Source organism: Megalobrama amblycephala, linkage group LG7 (genome assembly GCF_018812025.1).
Source record: "Megalobrama amblycephala isolate DHTTF-2021 linkage group LG7, ASM1881202v1, whole genome shotgun sequence".
Lineage (NCBI taxonomy): Eukaryota > Metazoa > Chordata > Actinopteri > Cypriniformes > Xenocyprididae > Megalobrama > Megalobrama amblycephala.
The window spans coordinates 37,716,027-37,733,625 of NC_063050.1; the positions used below are offsets into that span (position 1 = coordinate 37,716,027).

Here is a 17,599-nt window from a genome sequence, read left to right on the forward strand (position 1 = left end):
TTTCAAATGACTGTCATTTTAAAAATCTCCTTCCACTCATCTGTGAAGTGATGCAGGACAAAGTTGTCCCAAAAGATCAAATCCGATATGAAGCTTGAACATATAAATGCACTTAAAGCTTGTGACCATAGACTGTAAAAAAAAGATGGACAATGTTCACTCTCTTGAAGAGTGAAGCGGCCATTGTCCCAATATGGCGCTGACATCTTGCGCTGACTAGGGACCAGAGTCTGCCCAGTAGTGAGAGCTGCGGTATCAAGGTCCCCCCCACAGTCCCGCAGAGTCAATCGCAAGCAGACCGGTTAATACAGTTTACTGTAGAACAAATTATGTCAGTGTGAAATAAACAGTTATGGAAAATGTAGAAATTAAAGTTATTGCTCCAATCTCCCCCCAAAGATCCTGAAAAAAGATTGTTGGTGCCTCAGTTCGCTCAGAGAAGCTGTCAATCTCAGCTGTCAATCATGACATCACACTCCCGTTTTTATAGCATCAATAACTAAAACCAAACTTATTTAAAAAATGAACACTTGAACTTGCAGTGTGATAAAAACTATTAAATGACAGAAACCATCTTTGGAAAAAAATATTTGAAGTGTAGGCTAATTTAATTGTTTAGTTTGTCTCACATCCCATCAGATTACATGGAGAGGGTGGGGTTTATGACCTATACTGGGACGAGCCACCTGGGGGCGATCGGAACGTTTTGGCTTCACTTTTCAGGACTTGTGTGGCACACTTGCTTGTAACATAAATGTGCACATCAGCCCGATCACTTTATTTACATTCATGCAAACACTATGTTCGGATTCATCACTCGAAATGATTTCTTTCTGATTGAAACCAAAGGCGGCCATGTAAACGTAGCTATTGTTTGGATGGAGGTAGATCTGAATGTGACCTTGTAGCTGATGGTTATAAAGAGGTAGAGTTTAAATGGACTTAAAAATTAAACAAATGCATGAATGAAATGCTCTCAATAACATCAATATCATGCATTAAAAAAAATGGACTTCTGTTTCTAAAAAATCTATTTTTAGAGTTCAATCGAATTCTATTTTCTCTTGTAGAAAGACTAAATAACTAAAATAGAAAATGTACGAACTCCCACTCACTGCCTGGTTATGAAAGAATGATCTACTCTGAACATTTACTGAGCAATTTCTGAGGCAATTAGTTATCAAGATTGTATGTTAATTAGCCATTTTAATGTATATTTTCTGACCGCGTGGCTTCCAGACCATACTGCTTTTGTGCAAGGAGATATAAGACCAAGCATTGCAGCAGGTTATCAGTGGGCTTGGTCCAGCTCTCCTCATTTATGACACTGCTATATTTGCCAGCTTGGACATTGGGTTACAATGGTTATGGTCTGTGGTAGCAATTATAACTTCCTGTTCTGATGCTAAGAACAGCATGAACCCCAAAACATAGTTATAATCGCCAGCTAGAGAAAAATAAATCTAGTAGTTTATAGGCTGTAGAGTGTATAAAATGCAAGGAAGAATATTGCATAAACCTATTAAGCAGTAAACATTCACTAAAATAATCTGTAAAGCCCCATTATGCCTGAAAATTGTCACTGAATTATTATGCTAAAGTTTTGTAACCACAGCTGAAGAAAAAAAAAATGAAACGTTCACAGAGGCTACCTTCCCTAATCCCATTCTCTTCCTCCCCATCTCTCTTCACTCACTATGTCTTTCGCTCTCTCACTCTGTTGGTATCAGATCCACAAGGTGATGATCCGTTTCCAGTTCTTGCCAGACAGGAGTCTCCAGGAGGATATCCCTCTCATTACACACGCACACACACGCTGCAGATGCAGACACACAACACTCGACATCACTAGAACTCCCCCCAGGAGAACCTGACGAAAAAGGAGAGGAGATAACTGCTATGCTGAGACATATGAGGGAGGGATAGCAAGGACAAAAGAAAGGGTGAGTGAAGAAGAAAAGATGAGGAGAAAAACAAAGTTTAAAGTATTAGCTTTTTTATGCAAAAAATTTGTCATTCCTTATATTTTTTGTAGATTAAAAAAAATTCTAATCATGTACTGGTCGCTTATTTTGTCATGCTTGTTTTGATGGGTCAAAAGGCATAAAAAAAGGGGAAAAAAACATAAAAAGGTATATAAAAGTGGTCCAGACAACTTTTGTGCTATATTTCATGTCATCTGAAGTCAATCGAAAGGTTTGTGTGATGAACAGACTGATTTTTTTTATGGATGCCTCTAGAAAACTGAATTGCTATAACCACAGTCATTGACTTCAATCAGAGAACCTGAAAGGTACGATTCATGAAGCATAACCTGATATTGCTGAGTTCAGCATGTTCCTGGTTCAACATTTTTGTTGATGCTGGAACAACATTCAAATCAACCAATCAGATTTGAGGGACAAGTTTACAGATTATGTCAAGTTTAGGCTTAAAATCATGAATTGGTGCTTCTACATCAGTGTTTTTCCTCTATCATTTCCCTCTGATTTTTGGGATAACTTAGGGTTAGGGTTTAGGGGTAGAAATAGGATTAAGACTAAATTTTCAGACTAGAATGTTGTTCCAGGATCAACAAAATATGTTGACCCAGGAACGCATCTAACTATATATCAGGAAATATCAGGAAGTGCATCCGTGAACGAATCATTCAGACCGAACTGGATCAGATGACAACTGAAATCTGAATGAAATCTGAATGAAAGACTGAATCTGAATTGGACATCTTTAAGATAGCAATTGTATGGAGTTTGTTTATGATCATTGTGCTTTTGCATTAATTTTTTGTAACCATTTTTAAGCTCTGGTCCCCTTTGTAATTGCATTGCAAAAGAGTGTCTAGCACATTAATTAAAAAAAATTGTTTATTGGATAATCGATGCTTCTAGAAAACTGAATTGCTATAACCATAGTCATTGAATTGAACTAGAGAACCTGAAAGGTACGATCCGTGAACGAAGCATTCAGACTGAACTGGATCAGCTGACTCATTGCAAAGAACTGAAATCTGAATAAAATCTGAATGAAAGACTGAATCTGAATTGGACATCTCGATGTCTCTCATGAAAAGGAGTGCTAGTGTTAAAAAAAAAAAAAAAATCAGCCGGTTTCTTTAAGATAGCAATTGTATGGAGTATGTTTATGATCATTGTGCTTTTGCATTCATTTTTTGTAACCATTTTTAAGCTCTGGTCCCCTTTGTAATTGCATGGCAAAAGAGTGTCTAGCACATTAATTAAAAAAAAATTGTTTATTGGATAATCGATGCCTCTAGAAAACTGAATTGCTATAACCAGTCATTGAATTGAACCAGAGAACCTGAAAGGTACGATCCATGAACGAATCATTCAGACTGAACTGGATCAGCTGACTCATTGCAAAGAACTGAAACGGACATCTGAATCGGACATCTCTATGTCTCTCATGAAAAGGACTGCTTTAAGATAGCAATTGTATGGACTACGTTTATGAACATTATGCTTTTGCATTATTTTTTTTAACCTTTCTTTAAGCTCTGATCCCATTTGTAAATGTCAAAACATTTTATTTCATTATTTCAAAAAATATTTTGAGTTGCACAGAAGTAGTGATACAGGTTTGGATGGAAGGGCATGAGGGTGAGTAAAGGATGACAGAATTTTCACTATCCCTCTAAAAGGACAGAATAATCATAAATCGGGCTGAGAGGGTACCGGATAGACAATGAAATGAATGGAGAGGATGAAAAAGACCTGATAGAGAGAGAGAGAGAGAGAGAGAGAGAAAGCGAGAGAGAGAAAGAGGCAGAGAAAGTGCAAACAGAATTGTTCTCATCGTTCAGTTCTTGGCAGAACATTCCCTCAGGTTACGAGGGAGCCAGAAAAGAGAGGGAAACAGAGACTCACAGACACTAAAGCTAATATAATGTTTTGCTTTCTTTTGTTTTTATTGTCTGGCATTTTTCCCTTCCTCTTGTCTTTTCCTACTCTGAACACAAGCTGCACCTTTGACAGACATTGATTTTTGGAAGAACAGACAGATGAGACCCACTGTAGGAATGCAGCCAGGAAAGAGAGAGAGGAAAGGGATACAGGAGACAAGAGGGAAAGAGACGATTTCATTTGGTGAAAGCAAGACGGATCATCCAGAAGCAGAGGATCGTTAATGTTAGGCACCAGCGTATAAACACAAGGATAAGGAATAGGTCAACACTGAGGTGAAAGGTCAAACAAGGTCACCTCTGTTTATTTTGAAGTGACTATAAAGGGCATTTCGGGCTTCAAAACTGAAGCATCAGCTAGAAAAGGGGTCTTCAAGGCCAAGAATCCTTGGAGGATAGAGACTACGCAAGGACTCTGTTACAAACTGGATTTTAGTCAGGCCTATAACATATAGCGTATAGTATCACACAATTCATGAGTAAACATTACATATGATGCTAACAATGCTAACCTTTCAATATTGATGTACACAGTCATAAATTTGTACATTTATTATGTCGTACATTTGAACGTGGGAGGAACAATGAAACATTTAACAGAAATTTAGCTTTTTAACTGCAGCTTTTATTGAAGTTTAACTAATGCTGTATTTTCATGTAGAGCATATTTTCATTTTCAAATAAAAAATTAGAGATCAAAAAATAATTGGCAGACCCCTGCTGTACCACCATAGACCCCCTGCTGAAAACCTCCAAGACAGAATGTGCATACTCAGAATGGTTTTTACTGTTTGATACTGTAACTAGAGTTATACATTTTCTGAACAAAAAGTGAGAGGTGCTTATCTGTACAACGGTCTTAGTGTCACGTTAAAAAGAAATAAAATAAGATTTCAAGAACAAAAATGTCACTTTGATATTACTTTTCATTAAACTTTATTTTCATAATTTTACATCTTTAGTCTTGTAAAAAAAAAACATGACAATTTCAAAATATTATTACTCTGACCTCAGTGATTGCATAAAATATGATTCTCACAACATTATGGCTGTTTTTTTGTTTTTTAAACATAGCCCAAAATGTTGTTGTATGCTTGTGCAAAGCTCACAGCTAGCATGTTCTCTGTGGTTGTTTGTACGTTGCTATGTGGTTCTTAGGACGAGTGTTGGGCAAAGTTACTTTTAAAAGTAATGCATTACAATATTGCGTTATTCCCTAAAAAAATAACTAATTACGTTACTTTGTTACTTTTTATGGAAAGTAATGCATTGTTAAATTTGCATTATATTTCCTCACCTGGGCTGGGCTTGCTTGTTTGTTTGTTTAATAACAAAAAAAAAGTTATATTTTTAGCAAATGTAATGGTCCTTTCACAGCTGACGTGAAATGAATAAGTCTCACGCTGAAGGAAATTCAAATTCACGCCTGTACAGTAGAGGGTGCAGCTCAAACAAATCTTTCAGCTGTGCTGCCATTCTGGATCGCAGAAGAATAAGATGCATCAGATGTAAATTTAAAGGATTAGTTCACTTTCAAATAAAATTTCCTGATAATTTACTCACCCCTATGTCATCCAAGATGTCCATGTCCTTCTCTCTTCAGTCAAAAAGAAATTAAGGTTTTTGATGAAAACATTCCAGGATTTTTGCTAATGCAAGTATATAACAATTAGTTCAAACTTTGACCTGTGGAGGGCAGTAATACACTTAGCAGCGTCTACACTGCCAGAATTCTAATAGAGAAGAAGAAGAAGAGCGCTAGTTCAAGATGAGCATTTATGGTTAAAACGTATATAATTTTTAATTTTTTTTTTAGAAAATGAGCGATTGTTTCTCTAAATAAGATCCTTATTCCTCGTCTGGGATCGTGTAGAACGCTTTGAAGCTGCACTGAAACTGTAATTTTGACCTTCAACCGTTTGGAGGCCAATGAAGTCCACTATATGGAGAAAAATCCTGGAATGTTTTCATCAAAAACCTTCATTTCTTTTTGACTGAAGATAGAAGGACTTGGACATCTTGGATGATATGGGGGTGAGTAAATTATAAGGAACATTTCATTTGAAAGTGAACTAATCCTTTAAAAGTAATTTGTTACTTTTACTAGTTACTTGAAAGAAAGTAGTCTGATTACATTACTAATGTTACTTGTAATGTGCTACCCCCAACACTGCTTAGGACATCACTAGTTTACTTTGGTACCTCCTTCAATTCAAGCCTATGAGATTATATTAATATACTAAGATGATATATAATTTTGTAGTATTATATACTGTAATTGATGTTATGTTAATACCAGAGATTTATTGAAGAATATATGTTTTATCAGTCCAAGCATTTCTATCTTCTTTTTATTCAGCTACAGCGATAGCTAGATGCCTTTATTAGGGATTGTCCATATTAGGGATTTCCAGAAACGTCATAAGTTATATTACTTCTATGATGCATATTTGGACTTTCTGCATGAGGGCGCCCTCTGGCTTCCAGTATGATAGTGCTCAATAATGTTCACACTTCACACAACCACATTTTGGGTAAAAATATGAACAATAATACTTCTCTCTAAATAAATATTAAGTAAACATTTGATAATTCATATGTTTTTCTCCAGTGTAGTGTACTGAAGTGTTCCTTTCAAATGATTTATAGCTATAGGCAGCCTGTATGTTAACAGTTTTCCCATAAGTTTTTCTGTAAAATAAAAGTATTATTATTTTAATTATTATATTAATTTATTTTTTCTTAAATATTTTATTTTTATATTATAATAAATATTATATTTTTATTTATTACTATTGTAATAACACAAAATAGTGTTATTACAATAGTATTCATTTTTATGTTGTTTAATATTTAACATTTAGTAATGATAATATAAGTAAACAATAAGGTACAAGAGGCTGTGCTGTATCGTGAAGTAGTAAGCTTCAATGAACAATATCAATTGAGAACATACAGTTTACGTTGCTAAGAGTGGTTGCTAAGGGTGTTGTGTAGTGATACGCAGAACCCTTGGGTGAAGCGGTCATAGCCATGTATTATCATGACTAAAACAGATTATTATCAGAATCAAGGACAGGAACTAACCGTTTTTTAATTACTATTATTATTCATATTGATATACAAGCACAACATTTTATCTAAAAGGACAGAACTGATTTTATCGGTTTATATTCTCTACTTGTGATGTTCACCAACCAGGATAGGGTCCAAACATTTTTCAACAGCCCTTCTTTTGGCTACACATTATGTTTTGAAATACTGCAAGAAGCTGAATATTGTCCAAGTTTCTCATCTCTGAAGACCTCCTGAACCTGTTTCAACACTTTTTCTGCTCAAGCCCACCAGTTACTTTCAGAACTAAAAATAAATTAAGCTTCATACAATTGAGTGTGCCTTACCTGACAGCGACACACACCCATCCTGCCACTGTCATCTCAGGATCGATTATATGGCAATTCTCCATCAGCCCCTTCCTCTGATCTGCACACGCCTGGCCTGACACACAAAGAGCACAAATGTACCATTTCTGTTTATGCTCAATTGTCTTTTTTACACAAAAGTAGAGCAAGCACCTTACAGCTGTGGAGAAATCATAGTAATGAGTCCATCTGGATAGCAGACACAAGGCTGCAGGGTGAATAAGGACTGTGAAGTGTGTGCGAAAACATACACGATCAAGTATGTGCACACAAACAACAGCTATCAAACACTCATAGGTCTGCTCGAGAGCACACACTCAGTTATCAATCACAAACACGTCTGTAATAGTCCAGACAAACAAATGTCAGAGCTGACAGCAGCACGGTCAGGTTACTCATCCATCAGACAAATAATGCACTGCTTCACGGATCAGGTACCTGAACGAGAACCCTTCAATGGTTCCTGAAACTGGAACTCTACACACACACACACAAAACCATGCAAAATTTTGTCTGCATTAATTTTTCATCAAAAGTACAGTAAAAAAAAAAAACAAAAAAAAAAAAAAAAACCCAGTAATATGGCAAAATATTGTTACAACTGATTCCTATTTAAAACAACTTAATAAATATAATATATAAATGTAATCTATCTTTCTGTAACTAGACATTTGATTCATGACCAGGAACTGAGACATAGCCCTTGTGAAAATGTCCCCTCTGTGACCACTAGCCTAAATCTCCCATAAATACAGCATATATTGCACCGTTTAACCTTTACAATCTTGTTTTTTTGTCAAATGAATGACAGATTGCAGCCTAGAGAGAGACAGGAGACTTAAAGCACAAATTTGATTTCTATGTGCTGAAAAAGGGAACAGAAAAAACATATATAGCCTATCTGTTCTTTAAACCTACAAAACAGCCGGGTTCTTTAAAGAAAGAAAAAAAAACGACAGACTCTGCAGAGTAAAAATTAATCAGAGAAAGATGTCTAGTTTAATAACAGATTGATATAAAAGAGAGAAAAAAACTGACATGCATATAAAATACGAGTCTGACTGAGCTCTGTACAAGCAGATACAAGACACAACCCCTTCTTCACAAAGACCCAGAGGGAACTGAGACAGTTTTGCATAAGAAAGCAGAGCCAAAGCTCCCATGTGGCATTGACAGAGCGCCATCTGCTGGTGACAGCAAACAAACTATGGCCTCTATCAGTCATAGGTCCCATCTGCCACTGATTGATAGCAAGTGATTGGAAAGAAAGAAAGAAAGAAAGAAAGAAAGAAAGAAAGAAAGAAAGAAAGAAAGAAAGAGGCTGATTAACATATTTCCATTTTAATTTAAGTGTAGGCTATCCATTCCAAACAACTGTTTTTTCTCTCTTTTTTCATTATTGATTTTGAAATAATAATAGATATTGAAATTGATTACTTCTAGTGTTATAGTAGTATGCTGCATCAATAGGATCATCAGCGAAATAGAGTATTTTCCTTAAAACAAGTTCTTGAGAGTTTACTGCCTTCCTTATACAGGCTTTGGGTGACCCAGGTGTGCTGACAGGTTAATAAATTCATACTCAGAAACACCACCCTCTGCCCTCGCTGGGTCTCATTCACAAATATTTTCTTACTTGTGTGTATAAGCACATAAAGGTATTCTTACCTTCGTTTTTAATGTGTTATTACTTGGACGAAACATGGACGTCGCTTAGACCTCGAACTCCGAATGATTTTGTCTGGAACTGCCAGGGAGTTAAATGTAACTCTAGTGAGAGCTGAGTAAATGTCGATTATGTTATTGTTACTCAGTCGTTATCTAAAATAAGGATGGGTTGTTTTGCTGGCTGAAGCAAGAAGTTCCGGCCTTTGATTCTGATTGGTTGAGCCGCGTTCGAACATCGAAGCCGTTGTAAAATTTCTGAAAACATACAGCTGACCGCATTGCATAGGTATCGCTCATACTATGGCAAGCCGTTTTTGACTTTTATTCATTCTCAGGATATGAATTCTATATATCCACAATTCAATTCTTGATATCAGGAATTACATTTCCACTAGTAGCTAACAATGTTAATTCTTGATATCAACAATTCCAATTCTTGATATCTGTAATTGTATTTTCACTAGTGAAATGTCACCATATGCTGCCATTCAAATTCAATTGTTGATATCAAGAATTGTTTTCTTAATAGTTGAAATTCCAATTTCACATATCAGAAATACAGTTTTTACTAGTAAAAATCCTAATTTTTGATATTATTAATTACTTGTTACTAGTGCAAATATCTATTCTTGATATCAAGTTGAATTGCTAGTATATCAATAATTTGATTGTCACTAGTGACAATGTTAGTTTCTGATAATTGTTACTAGTAAAAATGTGAATTTTTGATAACAAGAATTAATTTGGCACTAGTAAAAAAAAAAAAAAAACACTTCTTGATATCAATAATTGAATTGCTACTAGTAAAAATGTTCATTTTTGATATCTGAAAATATATTTCTGATATCAATATAATTTCAGATATCTAAAATGGCTTTCTTACTAGTAATTACATGTAAGTTTTGTATTTCTGATATGTGAAATTGGAATTTCAACTAGTAAGAAATCAATTCTTGATATTAACAATTGAATTTGAATGGCATGGAGACATTTCACTAGTGAAAATACAATTACAGATATCAAGAATTTAGTTTTTACTAGTGAAAATGTAATTCCTGATTTCAAGAATTGAATTGTTGATATCAAGAATTTAATTGTTGATATCAAGAATTAACATTGTTACTAGTGGAAATGTAATTCCTGATATAAAAATTGCCATTGTTACTAGTGGAAATGTAATTCCTGATATCAAAAATTGCCATTGTTACTGGTGGAAATGCAATTCCTGATTAATTCCTGAATTAATATCCTGAGAATGAATAAAAGTCAAAACGGCTAGAAACTACTCTTAGCAAAGTAAACATATGTTTGTTCTCTACTGATTTTATTCATTGAAGCTTACTGTAGAAGAGTATGTAGAAGAGTATTGTGAAAGAGATATCGAGTGACCGAGAGTAATACCTGCATTCAAATTTAGCATTTTCCTTCAGGTCAGTCCTATGTTCATAATAAAAAAATTCAGTTTGAATGTCCGCTGTGATCTTGTCCTTTTAACACTTAATGGGTTTTTCCATGCCCTGCAGACACTGACAGTGCTAGTCAAGCATTTGTCTTTTGTGTCTTGTTCCGTGTTTACAACAAGTTTCAATATGAAAGTCTTTGCAACTGAGTGACTCGCTAATAAAGACAATCTTTGCCGCCATCTAATGGTATAATAAATGTAACTTCTGTTTCTGTTCATAGTCAGGGACTATTTTTTTCCAGTGAAAGGAAGCCTTTTAATGATTTTACTTCATGTTGCATTGATACATATTTTTTGCCTTCAATATTTGTATTTTGTGGTAACAGTTTTATAAAAGCAATAAGCCCCGTGAAGCTGTGGTTTACAGTGAATTTACAGTTTACAGTGAATCGTCGTGCCTAACAATGCCCCTTAGCTGTTATAAATTCACTGTAAACCATGGCGTCTTGGGGCTTATTGCTTTAATAATAGCTAAATTCTGATTGGCTCAGTATACTAGTCCTAGAAAATGATTGGTTAAGAGAAGCAAAATAAGTATGTGCAGGAGCATGTTCGTATTTCTTAGTCAAAGTATTTGTGGGTTTTGGTTCTTTTGTTATTGTAGGTTTGTAAGAACCTTTTAGTGTATGAAATGATTTGGCGAAGTGATATAGAACTATAATGTGGTCAAGACCTATCCGGAGCCACTTTAGCTGTGCATTTAAAAAAATAAATAAATAAAATAAATCGCACAACTTAAAACATTTGTCAACCAATCAGAATGAAGCACTCAACAGCCCCGTAGTATAATTATAACATACACAAAAGGCAAAATATGTATGGACAAAATAATCTATAATATTTGTTATTTTATTTATTTATTTATTTTTAAATAAATACATTACATGATTTAATTAATTAATTACATTAATCGTTATTTTTATTAATAATTTTGTTAAGAATATTATTTCGTAATGTCATATTGATTACAAAACTTTGTCACATTGTCTTTTTTCCGCAACTTTAACAAAAAAGGAAAGGACAACTGGCCTTCCTTGAAATCCAATTACAAGTCGATGCATCGAGACACATGTTAAAACTAGGTGTAAACAGCAATCTATTTTGGCTGACATCAAGACAGATGTTAATACCAGGTGTAAACAGGGCCTCTGTCGGCCTCTCACTGTCCCTGTTTTTGCTTCCATCCTCTCACCATCCCTGTCTGGCTCTGTTCTCACACCATCTCTAGGGAAGCCATGTATGTGTGGAGTGTTTTGATATGAGAACTCATTTCCCTAGTTCCAGTCAGCACAGGGAGACATATATCCTCCCTAATATGTACTGTGTGTTATCCTCTATGGGCCCCCCGTAGGCCTCCGTGGTAATTTCCATAGTGAATTCATCAAACACGACAGAGAAAAGAAAAGGATAAAGTCAATTCATTAGCCAGATATGATGACAAATACCTCCTCTCTGAAAAAGAAGGGAATTCTCATTAAAAGTTCAGGTGTGTTCATTTTTGTTGATTGTGGTTACTCATAACACAGCAATAGCAAACCATAACAATCCAATCAATTCCGATGGACAAATCAAGTTGTTTTTACTCTGATATACATCACAGTAGGGAAGAAAAGTCTATCACAACTTCTGTTTCATGTTACTTTATTTATTTATTTATTTATTTATTTATTTTTTTTTTTTTATTGAATGAGTGAAAGGTGACATAACATAAGAAGCCAATGTTAACTTTAAAAGAACAGTTTTTTGTTTTAATATTTTGAAATGTAGTTTATTCCTGTGATGGCAAAGCTAAATTTTCAGCAGCCATTACTCTGGGCTTCAGTGCCTCATTAACCTTCAAAAATCATTGTAATATCACTGAATATACTCAATTATTATCAATTATTATTGGTGCTCAATCATTAAAGGGTTAGTTCACCCAAAAAAAATGAAAATAATGTCATTTATTACTCACCCTCATGTCGTTCTACACCCGTAAGACCTTTGTTCATCTTCAGAACACAAATTAAGATATTTCTGATGAAATCCGATGGCCTCTATTGAGAGCAAAGCCATTGAAACTCTTAAGGTCCATATCTTAATATTATAAAGCGATAAGAATACTTTTTGTGCGCCAAAAAAAAAAAAAAAAAAAAAAAAAACGAATTTTCAACAATATCTATATGGGCCGATTTCAAAACGCTGCTTCATGAAGCTTCTGAGCTTTATGAATCTTTTGTTTCGAATTAGTGATTCGGATCTACTATCAAACGGCTAAACTGGTGAAATCATGTGACTTTGGCGCTCCGATTCACTGATTCAATTCGTAAAGCTCTGAAGCAGTGTTTTGAAATCGGCCCATATAGATATTGTTGAAAAGTAGTTATTTTGTTTTTCTTTGACGCACAAAAAGTATTCCTGTCGCTTTATAATATTAAGATAGAAGATTTATGGATCTTGTTATTATCACACTCTAAAAAATGCTGGGTTAAAAACAACCCAAATTGGGTTGAAAATGGACAAACCCAGCGATTGGGTTGTTTTAACCCAGCGGTTGGGTTAAATGTTTGCCCAACCTGCTGGGTAGTTTTATTTAAACCAACTATTGTTTAAAAATTGCTATATGGCTAGCTTAAAATGAACCAAAAATAGTTGGGAAATTAAAAACCAGATGCAATTAGAGGCAACAATAATAGACAAAAGGTGAATGTTTATTAATAAGCTTTAATATTTTATTAATATAATTTTAATAGTTTAATAGTTTATTAATATAAATGTATTAATAAGCAATTTAATAAATGTTTATTGTTTAATAATTATTCATTGAACATTAATAAATGTTCATTTCCAACATACTTTGGGTTAATTTTAATTAAGCAATACAGTAATTTTTATTGCTGGGTTTGTCCATTTTCAACCCAACTTGGGTTGTTTTTAACCCAGCATTTTTTAGAGTGCAGTGTAGAAAAGTTTTTGCTGTTTGAGGACCAAATCAGCACATTAGAATGATTTCTGAAGGATCATGTGACACAGGATTAGTTTTGATTAAATGATTGCAGCATTGGTGAGCATTGAAAACTTCTTTCAAAAACATTCTGTTTATTCCAAACTTTTGGCCAGTAATGTATGTATTTGTATTAGTGAAGGATTTTTTTTTTTTTTAGCCTTTTTCCACAAACTTTGGAAAAGGGTGTAAATATATACTGATCCAAATCTAATCTAGTATTGTGGGTGCTTGCAAAGGTGTTGCTATGAGGTGTTCCGAGCTGTTGTTGCTAAGGCTTTCCCTTACAAAGCCCCACTAATAATCCTCACTTAAATTATAACTAATACAATTCTATAAGCTGCACACTTTTGAAAATATTTATGCATCATACCAACATAAACAAATAAAATCGAACTCAATTTTAACCAAAGCCCAGATTTTGTGATGCATCACGTAATTTAGTGAAGAATCGAATCTGTATTGAATTTTTGTTAAAGCAACTATTTACATCCTATTGAATTGTGAACACTCAGTCTATGACTATAACAACATCTGACTGTAAACCAACGCTGAAGAAAAGCACAAATACTTACCGTTTCTGAAGTTTATGAAATTATAGTGCACGTAAAAATTCCATTACACACTCCATTATGCAAATAGTGCTTCAGTAAATATGATTCGGTAATGTGGCGTTAATCTCTTTTATGCATGCCCATGAAGCAAATTACCAAACATTAATAGCACCAATTCAAGATTCACAACATGTGACCTCTCTCTCTTTCTGTCACAGTTTTTTTTCCCTCTGTCTTTCTCGCTGAATTGTGGAATTGTCTCAGGTTATGAATACTGATTCTTGCAGAGAGGTCACGGTTTCTCACAGACCAATGTAATTTTATCTAGCAACAATTTTACCTGCAGTAATGTGCATGAATAATACATATGCTACCTGTGTAAGCTAGTTGTAGGGCTACATTAATGTGTGCTAATGGCTGCTTGTGGCATTTACAGAGATGCGGCATCTTTGACATTCTTAAGTCTGGTAGGATGGTAGTAATTCACTTTTTGGTATTAATTCAAAATAATGCTGTTTAATTTGATATTTTGAATAGTTTTGCATAGGCTTGCCATGATAAATACTGACTGTACTCAGACAACAGGCGATAAAGGTGTGAAATTTAATAATATTGACAGTTCTATTTTAATTTAAAATGACCTTTTATGTCTGACTTTGTGTAACTAAGACACAAAATCAGTGGGTTACACAACATACAAACCTGATTCCAAAAAAGTTGGGAAACTGTACAAATTGTGAATAAAAACAAATGCAATGATGTGGAAGTTTCAAATTTCAATATTTTATTCAGAATACAACATAGATGACATATCAAATGTTTAAACTGAGAAAATGTATCATTTTAAGGGAAAAATAAGTTGATTTTAAATTTCATGGCATCAACACATCTCAAAAAAGTTGGGACAAGGCCATGTTTACCACTGTGTGGCATCCCTTCTTCTTTTTATAACAGTCTGCAAACATCTGGGGACTGAGGAGACAAGTTGCTCAAGTTTAAGAATAGGAATGTTGTCCCATTCTTGTCTAATACAGGCTTCTAGTTGCTCAACTGTTTTAGGTCTTCTTTGTCGCATCTTCCTCTTTATGATGCACCAAATGTTTTCTATGGGTGAAAGATCTGGACTGCAGGCTGGCCATTTCAATAGCCGGATCCTTCTTCTATGCAGCCATGATGTTGTAATTGATGCAGTATGTGGCCTGGCATTGTCATGTTGGAAAATGCAAGGTCTTCCCTGAAAGAGACATGTCTGGATGGGAGCATATGTTGTTCTAGAACTTGAATATACCTTTCAGCATTGATGGTGCCTTTCCAGATGTGTAAGCTGCCCATGCCACACGCACTCATGCAACCCCATACCATCAGAGATGCAGGCTTCTGAACTGAGCGCTGATAACAACTTGGGTTGTCCTTGTCGTCTTTAGTCCGGATGACATGGGATGCCAGTTTTCCAAAAAGAACTTCAAATTTTGATTCGTCTGACCACAGAAAAGTTTTCAACTTTGCCACAGTCCATTTGAAATGAGCCTTGGTCCAGAGAAAACGCCTGCGCTTCTGGATCATGTTTAGATATGGCTTCTTTTTTGACCTATAGAGTTTTAGCCGGCAACGGCGAATGGCACGGTGGATTGTGTTCACCGCCAATGTTTTCTGGAAGTATTCCTGAGCCCATGTTGTGATTTCCATTACAGTAGCATTCCTGTATGTGATGCAGTGCCGTCTAAGGGCCCGAAGATCACGGCATCTAGTTTGGTTTTCCGGCCTTGACCCTTACGCACAGAGATTGTTCCAGATTCTCTGAATCTTTGGATGATATTATGCACTGTAGATGATGATAACTTCAAACTCTTTGCAATTTTTCTCTGAGAAACTCCTTTCTGATATTGCTCCACTATTTTTTGCCGCAGCATTGGGGGAATTGGTGATCCTCTGCCCATCTTGACTTCTGAGAGACACTACCACTCTGAGAGGCTCTTTTTATACCCAATCATGTTGCCAATTGACCTAATAAGTTGCGAATTGGTCCTCCAACTGATCCTTATATGTACATTTAACTTTTCCGGCCTCTTATTGCTACCTGTCCCAACTTTTTTGGAATATGTAGCTCTCATGAAATCCAAAATGAGCCAATATTTGGCATGACATTTCAAAATGTCTCACTTTCAACATTTGATATGTTGTCTATATTCTATAGTGAATAAAATATAAGTTTATGAGATTTGTAAATTATTGCATTTCTTTTTTATTCACAATTTGTACAGTGTCCCAACTTTTTTGGAATTGGGTTTGTATATCCTAAGTGTGTATTAATAGAGTGAATCAAACACTGATAAGTTATCCATATAACCGCAATTAGAAGCCACATCTGAAATCAGATTTTCTTGCATTATTGCATACAGGATTTTGCACAATGAAAATGTGCTCTACAGCAATAGTTTTCAAACCTGTCAAGGCGTACCATTAGCCTTGCACATTTTGTATGTCTCCCTTTATGTGACACACCCATTTCAGGTCTTACAATCTCTACTAATGAGCTCATGAGTTGAGCTATGTGTGAAAGATGAGTGTGATAGGATACATACAAAATGTGCAGGGCTGGTGGTACTCCAGGACAGGTTTGAGAACCAATGCTCTAAAGCATAGGTCCAACCTGTGGTATTACTAGTTGGTTTTAATGCGGATACCGCACTGGTGTGAAAATGACATTGTAGCATGTCTAGTACTGCACCGATATTCATTTCACAAAGAGGGCCCCATCATACACCTGGCGCAATGCGACGCCATGCTCAATACAAGTGTTTTTTGCTAGTTTCAGCCCAATGCAGTTATCATTTTCACTTCCAGTGCCCACGTTGTTTGCACTCACACCCATCTGTTCACCCGTGGGCAGGGGTTCAACTGGGGCTGAGCACAGGCACATAGGCTTATCAGGGCTCGACATTAAATGCTTAATTTTTTGAAGGGGCAAGAGAAAGAGAGTTTTACTTGTCCTGATTAAAACATCAATAACAAAAATAGCTAGGGAATCACCAAAACGCAAGCAAGATTCTATTACATGTAGTGTAAGTGGCGAATGATAATGGATAATAGTAATAATAATATATAATATATAATGTGCTGACAGTAACAAGGTTGCACTGTTGAGGCTCGCGCAGCCTCTCGAGGAGAAGTCGAAACAAATGAGTGCAGCACAAAGAAAACATGCTGCTGTAAAAATGCAAAATGTGGAGTTTTTTTATATAACATATGATACAGTTACGTAACATCACACGACCAAGAGTGCTGTTTTCCACGTTATTGGAATCACGATTGAAAATGTGACACTACTTTTATACATTCAATAATAAGTTAATTGAGTAAATTCAATATAAGTTAATAAAGTCACTTACATTTTAGATACATTACTGACTGTTTTGTTCTATTTCAGCAGCGAAAATAGTTCCAAACAAAGATCACGGCAGAACCATAGCGCATCTCTCACAGTGACGCTCAGCTGCGTATTATTACTGAATGATTCAGCATTTTGAACGAATCGGTTGAGTCAAAGATTCAATGGCCCATTCCAAAACACCTGCCTCATTCTTGAATGAA

At 35.3% G+C, this 17,599-nt stretch overlaps 1 long non-coding RNA gene across 2 annotated transcripts in view; it reads right to left on the bottom strand.

Annotated features, from left to right (window-relative positions):
- Positions 1-9,201, bottom strand: part of LOC125272484 — a 58,485-nt gene extending 49,284 nt beyond the window's left edge. Inside the window, exons 1-3 of one of the 2 annotated variants that reach the window (XR_007185851.1) lie at positions 9,010-9,201; positions 7,321-7,417; positions 1,697-1,870 (exon numbers count right to left, since the gene is read on the bottom strand). This is a non-coding gene — a long non-coding RNA (uncharacterized LOC125272484). The remainder of the gene's footprint in view (positions 1-1,696; positions 1,871-7,320; positions 7,418-9,009) is intronic. The other variant, XR_007185850.1, reaches the window with a different exon arrangement.
- Positions 9,202-17,599: the final 8,398 nt, after the last annotated feature.